Genomic DNA, 18,420 nt, shown 5'->3' on the forward strand with positions numbered 1-18,420 from the left:
AAAAAAACCCTGGCCTGGATGGCTTCACTGCAGTGCTCTACCAAACTTTCAGAGAATTACACCACTACTACTAAAGGTATTTCAGAGCACAGAAAAGGACGGAAAACACCCAAACTCATTTTATGAAGCCAGCATTTCCCTGATACCAAAACCAGGTAAAGACACGAAAAAAAAAAAAAAAAAATTACAGACCTATATCCCTCATGAACTTAGATCCAAAAATCCTCAACAAAATTCTAGCCAATAGAATTCAACAACATATCAAAAAAAAAAAAAAAATTCACCATGACCAAGTGAAATTCAAACCAGGTATGCAGGGATGGTTCAACATTAGAACAAGAATCAATGTAATCCATCATATAACTAAAACAAAAGACAAGAACCACATGATTTTACCAATCGATGCAGAAAAGGCATTTGACAAAGTTCAACCCCATTCACAATAAAAAAAAAAACTCTCAGGAAAATAGGAATAGAAGGAAAATTCCTCAGCATAATAAAGGCCATTTAAACAAAGCCAACAACAACATCATCCTAAACTGAAAAGAGTCTGGAAGCATTCCCCTTGAAACTGGGAACCAGGCGAGGATGCCCTTTATCACCACTCTCATTCAACATTCTGCTGGAGGTCCTAGCCAGAGCAATTCGGCTACATAAAGAAATAAAGGACATCCAGATTGATAACGAAGAAGTAAAAGTATCTCTATTTGCAAATCACATGATCATATACACAAAAAACCCTAAAGAATTCTCAAGAAAACTACTGAAACTAATAGTTCAGCAGAGTATCAGGATACAAGATAAACATACAAAAATCAGTTGGATTCCTTAGACCAACAAAAAGAACATCGAAGAGGAAATCACCAAATCAATACAATTTACATTAGCCCCCAAGAAGATAAAATACTTAGGAATAAATCTTATCAGAGATGTAAAAGTCTTATACAAGAAAAACTACAAGACACAACCACACGAAACCAAAAGAGACCTACATAAGTGGAAAAACATACCTTGCTCATGGATAGGAAGGCGCAACATTGTAAAAATGTCTATTCTGCCAAAAGCCATCTATAGATTCAATGAAATACCCATCCAAATTCCTTTGACACTTTTTGATGAGATAGAGAAACAAATCACCAACTTCATATGGAGGGAAAGTATCCCAGGATAAGTAAACCATTACTGAGAAAAAAGAAAAAAGCGGGAGGCCTCATTCTACTTGATTTTAGAAACCATTATACTGCCACAGTAGGGAAAACAGCCTGATACTGGTACAACAACAGATACATAGACAAATGGAACAGAATTGAGAATCCAGACATAAATCTATCCACATACGAGCAGCTGATATTTGAAAAAGGCCCAAAGTCAGTTAAATGGGGGAAAGATAGTCTTTTTAACAAGTGGTGCTGGCATAACTGGATATCCATTTGCAAAAAAATTAAAGAGCCATATCTCATGCCATGCACAAAACTAACTGAAAGGGGATCAAAGACTACCTAAATATAAAATCTAAACGATAAAGATCATGGAAGAGAAAATAGGGACAGCGCTAGGAGCCCTTATCCATGGCATAAACAGTATAAAAAACATTACAAACAATGCAGAAGAGAAACTAGATAACTGGGAGCTCCTAAAAATCAAACACCTATGCCTATCCAAATACTTCACCAAAAGAGTAAAAAGTCTGCCTACACAGACTGGGAAAAAGATATTAGCTATGACATTTCTGATCAGCTCCTGATCTCTAAAATCCACGATATTGCAAAAACTCAACTGCAAAGAGACAAATAACCCAGTTAAAAAATGGGCAAAGGATATGAACAGACACTTCACTAAAGAAGACATTCTGGTGGCTAACACATGCATAAGGAAATGCTCACCATCATTAGCCATTAGAGAAATGGAAATGAAACTTCCATGAGATTCGATCTCACTGCAACAAGGCTGGCATTAATCCAAAAAACCCAAAATAATAAATGTTGGTGAGGTTGTGGAGAGACTGGAACACTTATACACTGCTGGTGGGCATGTAATATTGTTTAACCACTTTGGAAATTTATTTGGCTCTTTCTTAAAAAACTAGAAATAGAACTATCATATGATTCAGCAATCCCACTACTTGGAATACATCCTAGAGAAATAAGAGGCTTTACACAAACACATATAAGCACACCCATGTTCACTGCAGCACTATCTACAATAGCAAAAAGTTGAAAGCAACCAAAGTGTCCATCAACAGTTGAATGGATAAATAGATTATGGTATATGTACACAATGTAATATTACGCATCAATAAAGAACACTGATGAATCCGTGAAACATTTCATAACATGGAGGAATCTGGAAGGCATTATGCTGAGTGAAATTAGTCAGTCACAAAAGGACAAATGTTGTATGAGACCACTATTATAAGAACCGAAGAAAAGGTTTACACACAGAAGAAAACATTCTTTGCTGGTTATGAGGGCAGAGGGAGGAAGAGGGGTATTCACTAACTAGATGGTAGACAAGAATTATTTTAGGCGAAGGGAAGGGCAACACACAATACGGGGGAAGTCAGCACAACTGGACTAAATGAAAAACTAAGAAGTTTCCTGAATACAACCAAACACTTCAAGGGACAAAGAATCAGGAAGAGGGGTCTGGGAACCATGGTTTCAGGGGACATCTAAGTCATTTGGCATAATGAAGTTTATTAAAAAAATGTTCTGCATCCCACTTTGGTGAGTAGCCTCTGGGGTCTTTAAAGCTAGCAATAGGCCACCTAATATGCATCAATTGGTCCCAACCAACTTGGAACAAAAGAGAATGAAGAACACCAAAGCACAAGGAAAACATGAGTCCAAACAGAAAAAGGGCCACATAAACCAGAGACTCCATCAGTCTGAGACAGGAGAACTAAATGGTGCCTGGCTACCACCAATCACCACCCTAACAGGGAACATAAGTCCCTAACGGAGCAGTAGAAAAGTGGGGTGTAGAAGTCAAATTCTAGTAAATAGATCAGACTTAATGGTCTGATTGAGACTGGAGGGACCCCAAAAGACATGGCCCCCAGACACTCTGTTAGCCTAAAACTAAAACCATTCCCTAAGCCAACTCTTCAGCCAAAGGTTAGACTGCTGTATGAGACATAAGATGGTACTGGTGAGGAGTGTGCTTCTTAGCTCAAGTAGATACACACAGATCATTAGAAGGATGGTTTTGCTGATCTTGGCCAATCTCTTGCATCCTCAACCTATCATGTTTGCAAGTCAATCATGATTTCGTGAAAGGACACTACAAATAAATGGTTGGATTTTAGTCAATTCAGCAAAATCACTCACTTCCTGGACTAATGAGTGCCATTTCAACATGAATGTTGGTTGACATGTTTCTTATGTTAACAAGGAGGACCTAAGAGAAGCGAGCTCGGAGGTTGGAACTTGACTGAATTTTCCGTGACAGTTTTTTCCGTGCTTAAACGAGAGTGCTTTTCAAATCCTGAAGAACTGTTCAAAATTAACTTTATTCAGAATGTAATAGATAATGACTTGACAACTTGTCAGTTTAAAGAGGCATTATTGAAATTTCTCCCCTCATTTTCAGTCCACCAATTAGGAAAACAATCACTGCAGTCCTGAGATGCAGCGTTTGCCATTTCCCGTGGTATAAATACTGCCAGCACAGGACAAGCTATCCACCTGAGGGCACTGAATTCTACACCATGAAACGGGATCTCCCAAAACAAAACCAACGCCTGCACATATAGGAGGGTAAAGTATAGCAGCAGCATTACTAAGGGTGAGTTTGCGTGTCCATTACCTTCCTTTGTAATAGAACTGAACTATGAGAAAGCGGAAAAGCGGTGCGCTCTGTGCACAGGGTTTGAGGCCCCGCCCTGGCACAGCCCAGCTCAGCACAGCTGCGAGACCCACCCTTAGGGGCCCTGCCTTCCCTGCTCCTGCCGTGCACCTCCCTGCAGGGGACCTTCCACCACTAAAGCCTGAAGCCCTTAGAGGGGGCCAGATCACGCGCCCCAGAGCCCTGTTCCAGGAGGTTGTGCACACGCGTGAGCTCCTAAAGCAGGGTGGGAATGCGGTTCCCTGAGCCATGGTTGCAGAGTGGTTAAGAGCTACTGCCTCCTAACCAAAAGGCCAGTTGTTTGAATCTACCAAGCGTTCCTTGGAAGTCCTATGGGGCACTTCTACTCTGTCCTACAGGATCATTAGGGGTGAGAATCGACTCTACTGTAATGGGTTTATGAAGAGCACTGCAGGAGCAGAGAACAAACCATCTGGGGTGAATTCTGAGGCTTCTTGGAAAGCAGGCGACACCTCCTCACCCAGAACCTCCACATCAACCCTTCTGCCAAAAGAGTGTGTCTGAAGCCACCACTCAGAATTTGTAAAAATTCTCGTCATTGTTTTTGTGCCATGGAGTCAATCTCCCCTCATGGAGACCCTATATGACACAGTAGAACTGTCCCATAGCGTTTCCTAGGCTGTACTCTTTATGGGGGCAGATTCCCTGCTGTTTATCCTCTGCAGCCAGAGCCTTATTCGCTGGGTATTTGCTTAGCAACCCAGCGCTTAACCTCGCACAGTCAGGGCTCCTTCCCTAAGCTTACCCTTGGCTATCAAGTGGACTCTGACTCACAGCAACCCTACCAGTCAGAGTGGAACTTATCCACAGGGTTTCCAAGGAGTGGACGGTGGATTTGAACTGCCACCTTTTGGTTAGCAGCGGGGCTCTTAACCACTTTGCAACCAGGGCTCCACTTAAAATACAGTATCCTGGAGTTGGGAAGACTGCTCTTCCACATTTAGATACACTTTGGACTACACTCATTTCTTCCTCTGAATAGGCTTTCAAAAAATACTGTTTCTTTTTCCTATTCACTTTGAAAGTTCCATTACAGAACTGCACAACCAAAGAATTTTAGATGTGGAAATGCTGTAAGACATACTTTCTCCTGATGCCATTCCAAAAGTCTTCCCTACTATATTTACTGCCATACAGTTTTTCTTGTTGCATTTATTTAATATACAGACAGTTCACAAGAAATGTTGAGGTACCAATGTTTTGTCCGAAATTTACTTGTTCCCTTGACCAAGACAGTTGAGAACCAGGTCACAGAAAGTAGCTCCTTGCTTTCCCTAGGTTCTTGCTCCACACAGGTAGAATGGCATAAGCTGCACCCTTACAATTTATGAAATCGAATAAAAATTTATAATATTTTTATTACAAAATAAATATTTATGGAAGGAAAACATGTCCTTTTACAATACCGTTTAAGAAAATAAAACCTATAGGAATACATGTACCCATTGATACGAAAGCCTTATACAACGAAAAGTATAAGACACTACTGAAAGATCTTAAAGAAGACCTAGATAGATGGAAAGAAATTCTGTGCTCATGGATTGGAAGACTTAATATAGTCAAGATGTCAATAATACACAAAGTGACCTACGGATAGAACACAATCCTAATCAAAATTCCTATAGTTTTCCTTACAAAAATGGAAAAAGAATCCTCCGTTTTCTATGGGAAGACGAGAGACCTGAAATAGTGAAAGGAATTTGAAAAATAACAAAGTAGCAGGCCCCATAGTTCCTCACTTCAAAACAGATTACACAGCTACAGTAAATCAAAACAGCCTAGTACTTGTTTAAACATAGACACACAGGCCAATGGAACAGAACTGAAAATCCAGCAATAAATCCAAACATCTATGGTCAATTGGTTTTCAATAAGGGAGCCAAATTCATTCATTGGCAAAAGAATAGTCTCTTCAATAAATGGTGCAGGCTAAATTGGATTTCCACAAACAGAAAAATGAAACAAGATCCATACCCCACACCATACACAAAAACTAAATCAATATGGATCAAGGAGCTAAATTTAAATTTAGAATCATGCAGTTCTAAGAAAAAAATAGAGGAGCAAACCTTTTGGACATAATTGGTTTTCAAATGATAGATTATCAAACACAATATTGAATGCACAAGCATCAGAAAACAAAATAGATAACTTGGAAATCATAAGAGTTAAATGCTTGTGCTGATCAAAAGACTCAATAAAAATAGGAAAGAGACAGCCTACGGACTGGGAAAAATTCTTTGGCAATTATATAAGTGATTAGAGTCTAATATCTAAAATATATAAAACTTTTACAACTTCATAACCAAAAGACAATCATATCAAGAAGTGGGCAAAGAACATGAACAGACATTTCACCAATGAGAATATTCGGTGACCAACAGATACGAGAAGAGGTGCTCAGTGGCATTAGGCATCAGGGAAATGCAAATCAATACCAATATGAGATACTATTTCACTCCCACTGAGATGGCTACAATAACAAAATCAAAAACTAAAAAACGGGAAAATAACAAGTGTTGGAGAGGATTTGGATAAATTGGAACCCTCATCCATTGCTGGTGAAAACTCAAAATGATATAGCCATTTTCAAAACAGTCTGGTGGTTCCTCAAAAAACTCCTGGCAGAGCTGCCATATAACCCAGCAATTCCACTCCAGCTATTTGCCCTAGGGATCTGATAGAAGTGACAGGAACAGACATATGCACACCTATTTTCACCGCAGCACTATTCACAAGAGCAAAAAGATGGAAACAACCTAAGTGCCCATCAATGGATGAATGGATAAGTAAAATGTGGTACATACATACAATGAAATACTACTCAGTAATACAGAAGTATGAGTTACCTAAACTCCTTGGAACATGGAAGAACCGCAAGGACATTATCTTGAGCAAAATAAGTCCCACAATAAAAGAAATATTCTATGTTATCACATTTATGAAATGATATGAACTAATAAAAATATGCAGAAAATAATGTGTTTACCAGAGTTGGGGTGGAATAAAGCGGAAATTCACTCTCAAGAGAGTACACACTGGTTACTCCTGGTGATGGGAAAGGTAACACCGAATGAGAGTGAAGTGCACACAGCTTGACGATGGCAATCCATGTGAGTAAAATGTACACAAGGAAAAATAATTTGTTGGTAATAGCATGTAATGTATAATTTTCAAACATAAGCAAAAATGACCAAAAATATATATGCGGGTATATATATAAATATATATAATAGATTGGAAACCCTGGTGGTGCAGTGCTTAAGCGCTACGGCTGCTAAGCAAAGGGTAAAAAAAAAAAAAAAAACCAAAGGGTAGGCAGTTCGAATCTGCCAGGTGCTCCTTGGAAACCCTACGGGGCAGTTCTACTCTGTCCTATAGGGTTGGCATGAGTCGGAATCGACTTGATGGAACTGGGTTTATATAACAGATATTATATATGTACTCAGGTAGGCATTTATGTGTATAAATACACATAAGTGTATATATACGTGAATATGTTTATGCATATACATCTATGGAAATGTATGCACACAGTTATATATATAATAAATCATATAGAGGGCAGACTTATGAATATTTCTTATACATAACCAAACACCTCATGGGATTGGTTTTCCGGATTTGAAGTATTAGGAATAGAGTCTAGCGGAACATCTGGGTACACGGGCATAACAGAGTTCCTAAAGTTATACTTTACGTCCGAGTTTGCTGAGTAGTGTCTGGGGTTTTAAAAGCTTGATACTGGCTTTCTAAGATACAACTATTGGTCTCTACTTATCTACAGCCAAAGAGAATGTAGGAAATGAAAGACACAAAAAAGGAACTTGGGGGGCAAGGTCAAGATGGCAGAATAGACAGATGGTTGTGGCAGTTCTGGCAAACGCTCTTAGAACAAAGATCCCCCACAAAAAGTGAAATGAGTATATTTATGACAAGCTAGCAGCCCGAACATCAAAGTCAAGGTTAGAAAATGAACTGAGGGGCAGGTGGAGGAAGAGACAGTTCAGAAGCGGAGAGGAGTTACTGGACCTGAACCGCCAGGAGCCCTCAGGCACCATTCCTGGGAGTGGCTGCCATGGGCTGCTACAAGCTTTCAGCTGCAGTTTCCCCATGGAGAAGCAGCCAGCCACACGGCCTACACACACCTCCGGAACCAGAGAAGAACACCACTCTCAGCAAAAGCAAAGTACTTGCGTATGTTTTACCATCCACGCCCCCCAAGCTGGCTTTGGTGGCTGATTTCCCTGGGCCTGAGATAAGCCCTGTTCAGCACCTATAGCCATTTTCCTGGCCATGGAAAAGGAATAAATTTGCAACTGGGGGAAAGATAATTTACCAGTTCCACTAACCAGGTGAACTCAGGACAGAAGCGGCTCCTCTCCAGGCATAAACAGTCCATGGACTTTGAGTACCTTTCCCCTGTGAATGGACCTAGATGGGCCTATTTCAGGAGAATAGGCTCTTCTTGGCAGACTACAACTGTTGCAGCTGTGCGGTGGAGCAGGGGGCGGGGGGGAATTGATGTTTGACATTGGTTTGCCTATCAAAAAAGGTCCTCACCTACCCACATCAGGGGTCTAAGACTGGTGGCTCCACTCACATCACCCAGCCACCCACGAAAAGGGTCCAAGGAGAACTCGTACCTCTCAGTTATTATAACCAAAAACATTGGGTGCCCATTGTCCATCTGCAGAACTCACCTACCTGTATGCTATAGGGAACAGGGACATGCTTTCCTCCGACACACTTGGGGGAAAATTCTCAGCTCCCTGCCTTGTTCAGAGCGTGAACACCTGCTGTAACCAGATACTGGTACCGACACCCATCTCCCCTGCCCCTCAAAGACTGTAGAACTGCGTCTGTACCATGCACTTGATGATCATCTACCTGGACACCTGAGTTGCATTCATACAATAAAAGTGAATGGACTCCTAGACTGATATACCTGATAACAGCTCTAACCGTCTGGGGACAGGACATCAGAGTTCCAAAGACAAAAACAGTCAAGCTAGCTCACTCAAGCAACCCATTTGGGCATATCAAAACAAAACAAAGCAAGAAGCTATGACACAATAAACAAACATAAAATAAACTAATATAATAACTTAGAGATGGCTCAGAGACAACAGTCAATATCAAGTCACATAAACAAAACAGACCATGGGCACCTCAACAGGCTCTCAAAACAAAGAATCAAGGGATCTTTTAGAAGAAAGTGCCTTCCTGGAATTAACAGAGGCAGAACCCAAAAGATTAATATACAGAACTCTTCAAGACATCAGGAAGGAAATCAGGCAATATGCAGGACAAGCCAAGGAACACACAGAAGAAGTAGTTAAAGAAATTAAAAAGATGATTCAGGAACATAATGAAAAATTTAATAATCTGGAAAAATACGTAGACAGCAATCAGAAATTCAGAAGATTAACAATAAAATTACACAAGTAGACAACTCGATACAAAGTCAGAGGAGCAGAATCGAGCAAGCGGAAGGCAGAATTTCTGAACTTGAAGATAAAGCACTTGGCACCAACATATTTGAAGAAAAATCAGATAAAAGAATTTTAAAAAACAAAGAAATCTTAAGAATCATGTGGGACACTATCAAGAGGGATAACCTAGAAGTGATTGGAGGGATAACCTAGAAGTGATTGGAGTGCCAGGACAGGGAGGGCTAACAGAAAATACAGAGAGAATTGTTGAAGACTTGTGGGCAGAAAACTTCCCTGATATCGTGAAAGATAAGAAGATACCCATCCAAGATGCTCATTGAACTCCACATATGGTAGATTTTAAAAGAAAGTTACCAAGACGTTTTATAATGTAACTTGCAAAAACCAAAGATAAAGAGAGAATTTTAAGAGCAGCTAGGGATAAACGCAAAGTCACCTACAAAGGAGAGTCAATAAGAATAAACTCTGACTACTCGGCAGAAACCACACAGACAAGAAGGCAGTGGGATGACTTATATAAAAAAACGAAGGAAAAAAATTGCCAGCCAATAATCATATATCCACCAAACTGTCTCTCAAACATGAAGGTGAAACTAGGACATTTCTAGATAAACAGAAGTTTTGGGATTTCATAAATACCCAACCAAAACTACAAGAAATCCTACAGGGAGTTCTTTGGTTAGAAAAGGAAGAATATCAGGTATTAATCCAAGACTAGAACACTGGGCAGAGCAATCAGAAGTCGACCCAGACAGGGAAACCCCAAAAATAAATCAAGATTATAAAAACACTCAAAACAGGGAAACACCAATGGTATTATGTAAAAGAAGACTACATCAAAACAATAAAGAGGGACAAAGAAATGTAGTCATATATCTTCCATATGGAATGGAAGACAGGGCGATACAAGAAATAAAAGTTAAGTTAAAATTTAGAAAAATAGGGGTAAATAATAAGGTAAGCACAAAGTAGACAAATTATCCTACACATCAAAATATAATGCAAGAAAAAACAGAGACCCAGCAGAAACAAAATGAACAACAACAAATATGAGGAAAGGAGAATATATAAAGATAATCTACTCAGCACATAAAATTAAGTGGAGAAAACAAACTGTCAACAATACACAAAAAAACATATCAAAACGATACCACTAAATTCTTACCTATCCGTAATTACACTGAATGTAAATGGGCTAAATGCACCAATAAAGAGACAGAGAGTGGCAGAATGGATTAAAAAACATGGTCCGTCTATATGCTGCCTACAAGAGACACACCTTAGACTTAGAGACACAAACTAAAACGCAAAAGATAGAAAAAAATATATCAAGCAAACAACAATCAAAGAAGTGTGAGAGTGGCAGTATTAATTTCTGACAAAATAGACTATAAAGTTAAATCCATCATTAAAGATAGGGAAGGACACTATATAATCATTAAAGGGACAATATACAAAGAAGATATAACCATATGAAATATTTATGCACCCAATGACAGGGCTGCAAGAGGCATAAAACAATTCTAACAGCATTGAACTGTGAGACAGACAGCTCCACAGTAATAGTCGGAGACTTTGACACACTACTTTCGGTGAAGGACAGGACATCCAGAAAGAAGCTCAATAAAGACACGGAAGATCAAAATGCCACAACAAACCAACATGACCTCATAGATATATGCAGAATGCACCACCCAACAGCAGCCATTTATACTTTATTTCTAGTGCACATGGAACATTCTCTAGAATAGACCACATATTAGGTCATAAAGCAAGCCTTAGAAGAATCCAAAACACTGAAATATTACAAAGCATCTTCTCTAACCATAAGGCCATAAAAATAGAAATCGATAACAGAAAAAGCAGGGAAAAGAAATCAAACACTTGGAAACTGAACAATACCCTGCTCAAAAAGGACTGGGTTATACAAGACATTAAGGATGGAATAAAGAAATTCATAGAATACAATGAGAATGAAAACACTTCTTATCAGAATCTTTGGGACACAGCGAAAGCAGTGCTCATTTATTCATATCAATAAATGCACATATCCAAAAAGAAGAAAGAGCCAAAATCAAAGAATTATCCCTACAACTTGAACAAATAGAAAGAGAGCAACAAAAGAAACCCTCAGCCACCAGAAGAAAGCAAATAAAAAAATTAGAAAAGGAGGAGGCGGGGCCAAGATGGCTGACTTGGTAGAACTACTGTGGATCCCTCTTGCAAAAAAGACTTGGAAAAACAAGTGAATTGATCATATACATGACAATCTACGAACCCCGAACATCAAACACAGAACTAAAGAGTTGACCTGAGTGACAGAGGAGAGAAAACCGCGCCCTGAAGCAGCGGCCGCTTCTGGAACCGGCGTCCTGAGCTGCAGCCTTGAGCCCTCGTGGTTCCCCGATACCAGAGTGGTGGGGCTGATTGCGGCTTACTGAGACGGGGCAAGCACAGGACACAGCCCTAACCCATAAACCGCTGGAGTAACCTTGGTACAGGCTCAGCCAGTGCAAGCAGGCTGCACGCTGATGCCGCTGACAAGAGAGCTAGCAACCACGGAGAAGCAGCAATTGTTTTCAGAGCCTGGAGCCACAGTCCCAGTCAGAAAACCTTGATGCTGGGCTTTGGACTAAGCGCAGAGGAGCTGAGCACAGCTTTCTGAGATGGTGTAAGCACGGGACACAGGCCTGACCCTCGGGGGGCAATCTCAACCAAGCCAGCCCACACAAGCTACAGGCCCCTTTGGAATCTCAGATAAAACAGTCATCACCAAGCAAGATAAGTAACTTTGTCTATATTTCCCGTGGCTACTCTCTCCTATCTATCTGACCCCTCCCCTCCCTGCCCCAGCTGGCTTCATTAACATTGGAATTTCCTAGGCCAGGGAGTGAAGTACTCTGAGGTTTTTTTTTTCTTTCTCCTAACCCTTTCTCCTGGCCTGAGAGAAGCAGCAACTAACAACCAGGGGGAAAAAAATTCTTCCCTGATTTCCCTAAACTGGAATAAAAATACAGAATCAGTTCCAGCCAAGCATTTGAGATCCACAGTCCTTGGCTTTCATCCCTACAGGGAACAAGGTGGCTGTTATAATGCAAAGGCAATTCTGATAGAGATCTGACTGTAATTCTTGTAGCAGACAAGTGGAAAGAGAAGTTTTCAAGGTCTGATGCCTTTCTACCTATTAAACAGAGCCCTCACTGATCCACACAGGGGAACTGAGGGCTGAAGCTCCACCCAAACCACCTAGCCACCTGCTAATGGGATCTTAGGATAGTGACGCCTACCAATCTTTAGAGTTACAAGCATTGGGTGCCTAAGGTACAGCTGCAGAGCCCACCCACCAAAACGCTCTAGAAATAGAGACACTCTTACCTCACTGGCACGTGGAGGAATGCTGTCAGCATCCTGCCCTCCTTGGAGTGTGCCCCCTGCTGCTACTAGAATCTGGTGCACACAACTATCACCACTACTCCTCTAAGTTAATAGGTGACAGTCTACACCACACACTTGGTGACCCAAAATCAGAACACTTAAGCTGATTCTATTCAAGAATAGCGAATGGACTCTTCAGCTTATATATCTGGTAACAGCTCAAACCAGCTGGTAATAGGACATAAACAATTCAAAGGCTACAACAATCAAGACAGCGCAACCTAGTAGCCCATCTGGGTATATTGAAACAAAACAAAACAAGAAGATAAGACTCAGTGAGCAATATAAAATAAATCATTACAATATCTTCTAGATGGCTTGGAGACAGCAGTCGATACCAAATTACATGAAGAAGCAGACCATGATTGCTTCTACAAATCCCCAAATTAAAGAATCAAAATCTTTTCCAAATGAAGATACTATCCTGGAATTGCCAGATGCAGAATATAAAAAACTAATACACAGAATGCTTCAAGACATCAGGGATGACCTCAAAAATGAAATAAGGCAATCTACAGAAAAAGCCAATGAACACACTGATAAAGCAGTTGAAGAAATCAAAAAGATTATTCAAGAACATAGTAGAAAAATTTATAAGCTTCAAGAATCCATAGAGAGATAGCATTCAGAAATCCAAAAGATTAACAGTAAAATTACAGAATTAGGCAACTCAAGAGGAAGTCAGAGAAGCAGAATCAAGGAATTGAAATGCAGAGTGGGGGAGGTGGAGGGTAGGGCAATTGACACCAAAATAGTTGAAGAAAATCACATAAAAGAAATGAAAAAAATGAAGAATCATGTGGGACTCTATCAAGAAGAATAACTTGCATGTGATTGGGGTTCCAGAACAGGGAGGGATAAGAGAAAATACAGAAAGAATAGTTGAAGATCTGTTGGCAGAAAACTTCCCTGGCATCGTGAAAGACGAAAGGATATCTATCCAAGATGCTCATCGAACCGCATGCAAGATTGATCCAAAAAGAAAATCACCAAGGCATATTATCATCAGACTTGCCAAAACCAAAGATAAAGAGAAAATTTTAAAAGCAGACAGGGATAAAAGAAAAGTCACCTACCAAGGAGAATCAAGAAGTTCAGACTACTCAGCAGAAACCATGCAGGCAAGAAGGCAATGGGATGACATATATAGAGCACTGATGGAGAACAACTGTCAGCCAAGAATCATATATCCAGCAAAACTTTCTCTCAAATATGAAGGTGAAATTAAAACATTTACAGATAAACACAAGCTTAGAGAATTTGCAAAAACCAAACCAAAGCTACAAGAATTACTAAAGGAGACGTCGCTTACTGCCGTCCCACCACCGCCCGCCCTCACTCACTCGAGCTCCCGCCCGCCACGTGCCATCCTTCCTCGGTTCTCTTGTTAGTCTGCCGCCGCCTCCTCAGCGACCAGCCAGCGTCTCCAAGCTCGCGACTCGTGGAGCGGCGTCCTCTCCACGAAAGGTCGGACTCGGAGTCACCGCCAAAGTGCCTTTCATTTGAGAAGTTCAAGGTACTTTGTAGAACTTCTGCCACACAGGCCGGGCATCTCGCAGCACATTTGTAAGTGATGGCTGCCATCAGGAAGAAACTGGAGATTGTTGGTGATGGAGCTTGATCATAGTCTTCAGCAAGGATCAGTTTCCCGAGGTGTATGTGCCCACAGTGTTTGAGAACTATGTGGCAGATATTGAAGTGGAAGGAAAGCAGGTAGAGTTGGCTTTGTGGGACACAGCTGGGCAAGAAGACTATGAGCGTCTGAGGCCCCTCTCCTACCTGGACACTGATGTCATACTGATGTGTTTCTCCATCGACAGCCCTGTTAGTTTAGAAAACATCCCAGAAAAATGGACCCCAGAAGTCAAGCATTTCTGTTCCAATGTGCCCATCATCCTGGTTGGGAATAAGAAGGATCTCTGGAATGATGAGCACACAAGGCGGGAGCTACAAGATGAACGAGGAGCTGGTAAAACCTGAAGAAGGCAGGGATATGGCAAACAAGATTGGTGCTTTTGGGTACATGGAGTGTTCAGCAAAGACCAAAGAGGGAGTGAGGGAGGTTTTTGAAATGGCCACGAGAGCGGCTATGCAAGCCAGACGTGGGAAGAAAAAATCTGGGTGCCTTATCTTGTGAAACCTCGCTATAAGCACAGCCCTCATATAGTTAATTTTGAAGTGCTGTTTATTAATCTTAGTGTATGATTACTTGCCTTTTCATTTATCTATTATTTACCTAAGGTTACAAATCAGAAGTCATCTTGCTACCAGTATTTAGAAGCCAACCATGATTATTAATGATGTCCAGCCCCTCTGGCCCACCAGGGCCCCTCTGACACTGCTCTAACAGCCCTCCTCTGCACTCCCACCTGACACACCAGGTGCTAATTCAAGGAATTTCTTAACTTCTTTGCTTCATTTTAGAAAGAGAAAAAGTTGGTAACTTTTGTGAATTAGGCTCTAACTACTTTATACCTAACCTGTCCTTCCTATTACCTGTCAGCTGCAAGATATTCTGGCGAGTCTCCACTTCAGGACACTCCTCCTAAATGGGTCTCACTGGCATAGCTCTGAAGTGAGCGTCCAGTTTTTTGAAAATGTGCTCAGCCAGGAAGGCCAAAATCCACGCAGCTGTGGCAAAGTTACAGTTCCATGGTTTCATGTTAGTTACCTTATAGTTACTGGGTAATTAGTGCCACTTAATGTATATTACCAAAAATAAATATATCTACCCCAGACTAGATGTACTATTTTTTGTATAATTGGATTTCCTAATACTGATATTTGTCATCTCTGCAGAAAGTGTATTGGTTTTTTAAAAAAGAAAGTGTATTTGAAAATAAAGTCAGATGGAAAATTCCTTTTAAAAAAATAAAAGAATTACTAAAGGAAATTCTTTGGTCAGAAAATTAATAATATCAGATACCAACACAACACAAGGTCACAGAACAGAACATCCTGATATCAACTCAAATAGGGAAATCACAAAAACAAAATAAGATTAATTTAAAAAAGAAAAAAATGCTCAGAACAGGGAATCATTAAAGTCATTATGTAAAAGATTACAATAATCACAAAAGAGGGACTAAATACAGGAGGCATAGATCTTCCATATGGAGAGGAAAACAAGGTGATATAGGACGATATAAGTTAGGTTCTTACTTACAAAAACAGCAGTAAATATTAAGATAACCACAACGAAGTCTAACCATTCCATATTTCAAAATAAAAAGCAAGAAAAACATAACGACTCAGCAAAAATAAATTCAACTACTATGAAAATGAGGAACACACAATATACAAAGAAAATGTAAGCACATGTTCTCATTAGGGATCAGTCCCTGGAGAAGGACATCATGCTTGGCAGAATAAAGGGTCAGTGGACAAGAGGAAGATCCTCAGTGAGATGGATTGACACAGTAGCAGCAAAAATGAGCTCAACCATAACAACGATTTTAAGGATAGTTCAGGACCGGGCAGTTTTTCGTTCTGTTGTGCATAGGGTCGCCATGAGTCGGAATCAACTCGACGGCACCTAACAACAACAACAGCCCTCATGAACTTAGAATCAAAAATCCTCAACAAAATTCTAGCCAATGGAACTCAACAAGATATCAAAAAGGTAATTCATCCTGACCAAGTGGGATTCATAGCAGGTATGCAGGCATGGTGCAACATTAGAAAAATAATTAAGGTAATATATCATATAAATAAAACAAAGGACAAGAACCACATGATTTTATGAATTGATGCAGAAAAGGCATTTGACAAAATTCAACACCCATTCATGATAAAAATTCTCAGGAAAACAGGAACAGAAGTAAAAATCCCTCAGCATAATAAAGGGCATTTATACAAAGCAATAGCCAATATCATCCTAAATGGAGAGAGCCTGAAAGCACTCCCCTTACTATTGGGAACCTGAGAAGTATGCCCTTTATCACCGCTCTTACTCAACATTGTGCTGGAGGTCCTCACCAGAGCAATTATGCTAGATAAAGAAATAAAGGGCATCTAGATTGGGAAAGAAGAAGTCAAAGTATTTGAAGATGACATGATCTTATACATAGAAAATCCTTATGACTCCTCAAGACAACTACTGAAATAGAAGAGTTCAGCAGAGTAACAGGATACAAGGTAAACATACAAAAATCAGTTGGATTCCTCTACACCATCAAAAAGTACATCAAAGTGGAAATCACCAAATCAATACCATTTACAGTAGCCCCCAAGACGATAAAGTACTTAGGAATAAATCTTACCAGAGATGTAAAAGACTTATACAAAGAAAACTACAAAACACTTCCACTAGAAACATAAAGAGACCCACATAAGTGGAAAAACATACCTTGTTCATGGATAGGAAGACTTAATTATAAATATCTCTATTCTACCAAAAGCGATCTATAGATTTAATGCAATTCTGATTCAAATTCCAACAACATTTTTTAATGAGATGGAGAAACAAATCACCAACTTGATAAGGAAGAGAAACAGGCCCCAGATAAGTAAAGCATTACTGAAAAAGAAGAACAAAGTGGGAGGCCTCACTCTAACTGATATTAGAACCTATTATACATAGACCAATGGAACAGAATTGAGAACTCAGACATAAATCCATCCACATATGAGCAGCTGATATTTGACAAAGGCCCCAAAGTAGTTAAATTGGGAAAAGACAGTCTTTTTAACAAATGGTGCTGGCATAACTGGATATCCATCCACAAAAAAGGAACAAGACCTTTACCTCACACCATGCACAAAAATAAGCTCAAAATGGATCAAACTCCGAAATATAAAATCTAAATGATAAACATCGTGGAAGAAAAATAGGGACAACATTAGGAGCCCTAATACATGGTATAAACAGTATACAAAATATTAGTAACAATGCAGAAGAAAAAGTAGATAAGTGGGAGCTCCTAAATATCAAATACCTATGCTCATCCAAAGACTTCACCAAAAGAGTAAAAAGATTGCCTACAGACTGGAAAAACGTTTTTAGGTATGACATTTCCGACTAGTGCCTTGTCTCTAAAATCTACATGATACTGCAAAAACTCAACTGCAAAAAGACAACGCAATTAAAGAATGGGCAAAAGATATGAACAGACACTTCACTAAAGAAGACATTCAGGCGGCTAACAGATGCATGAGGATGCGCTCGCGATCATTAGGCATTACAGAAATGTAAATGAAAACTACAATAAGATTCCACCTCACTCCAACAAGGCTGGCATTAATCCAAAAAACACAAAATAATAAATGTTGGAGAGGTTGTGGAGAGACTGGAACACTTCTACGCTGCTGGTGGGAATGTAAAATGGTACAACTTTGGTAATCGTTTCATGCTTCGTTAAAAAGCTAGCAATAGAACTACCATAAGATCGAGAAATCCCACTCCTTGGAATATCCACTCACTGTGTATCCTTGAGAAATAAGAACTTTTACGCGACCAGATATATGCACACCCATGTTCATTGCAGCTCTGTTTACAAGAGCAAAAAATCGAAGCAACCAAGTGTCTGTCAACAGATGAATGAATAAATAAATTTTGGTATATTCTCACATTGGAATACTACCCACTGATTAAGAACAGTGATGAATCTGTGAAGCATTTCGTAACATGGAGGAATATGGAAGGCATTATGCTGAGTGAAAT

The 18,420-nt window shown here is 39.9% G+C and overlaps 1 pseudogene; it reads left to right on the plus strand.

Annotated features, from left to right (window-relative positions):
* LOC126083168 (transforming protein RhoA-like) overlaps positions 1-14,895 on the plus strand; it is a 512,020-nt pseudogene extending 497,125 nt beyond the window's left edge.
* Positions 14,896-18,420: the final 3,525 nt, after the last annotated feature.

The sequence above is a fragment of the Elephas maximus genome, chromosome 9 (genome assembly GCF_024166365.1).
Source record: "Elephas maximus indicus isolate mEleMax1 chromosome 9, mEleMax1 primary haplotype, whole genome shotgun sequence".
NCBI lineage: Eukaryota > Metazoa > Chordata > Mammalia > Proboscidea > Elephantidae > Elephas > Elephas maximus.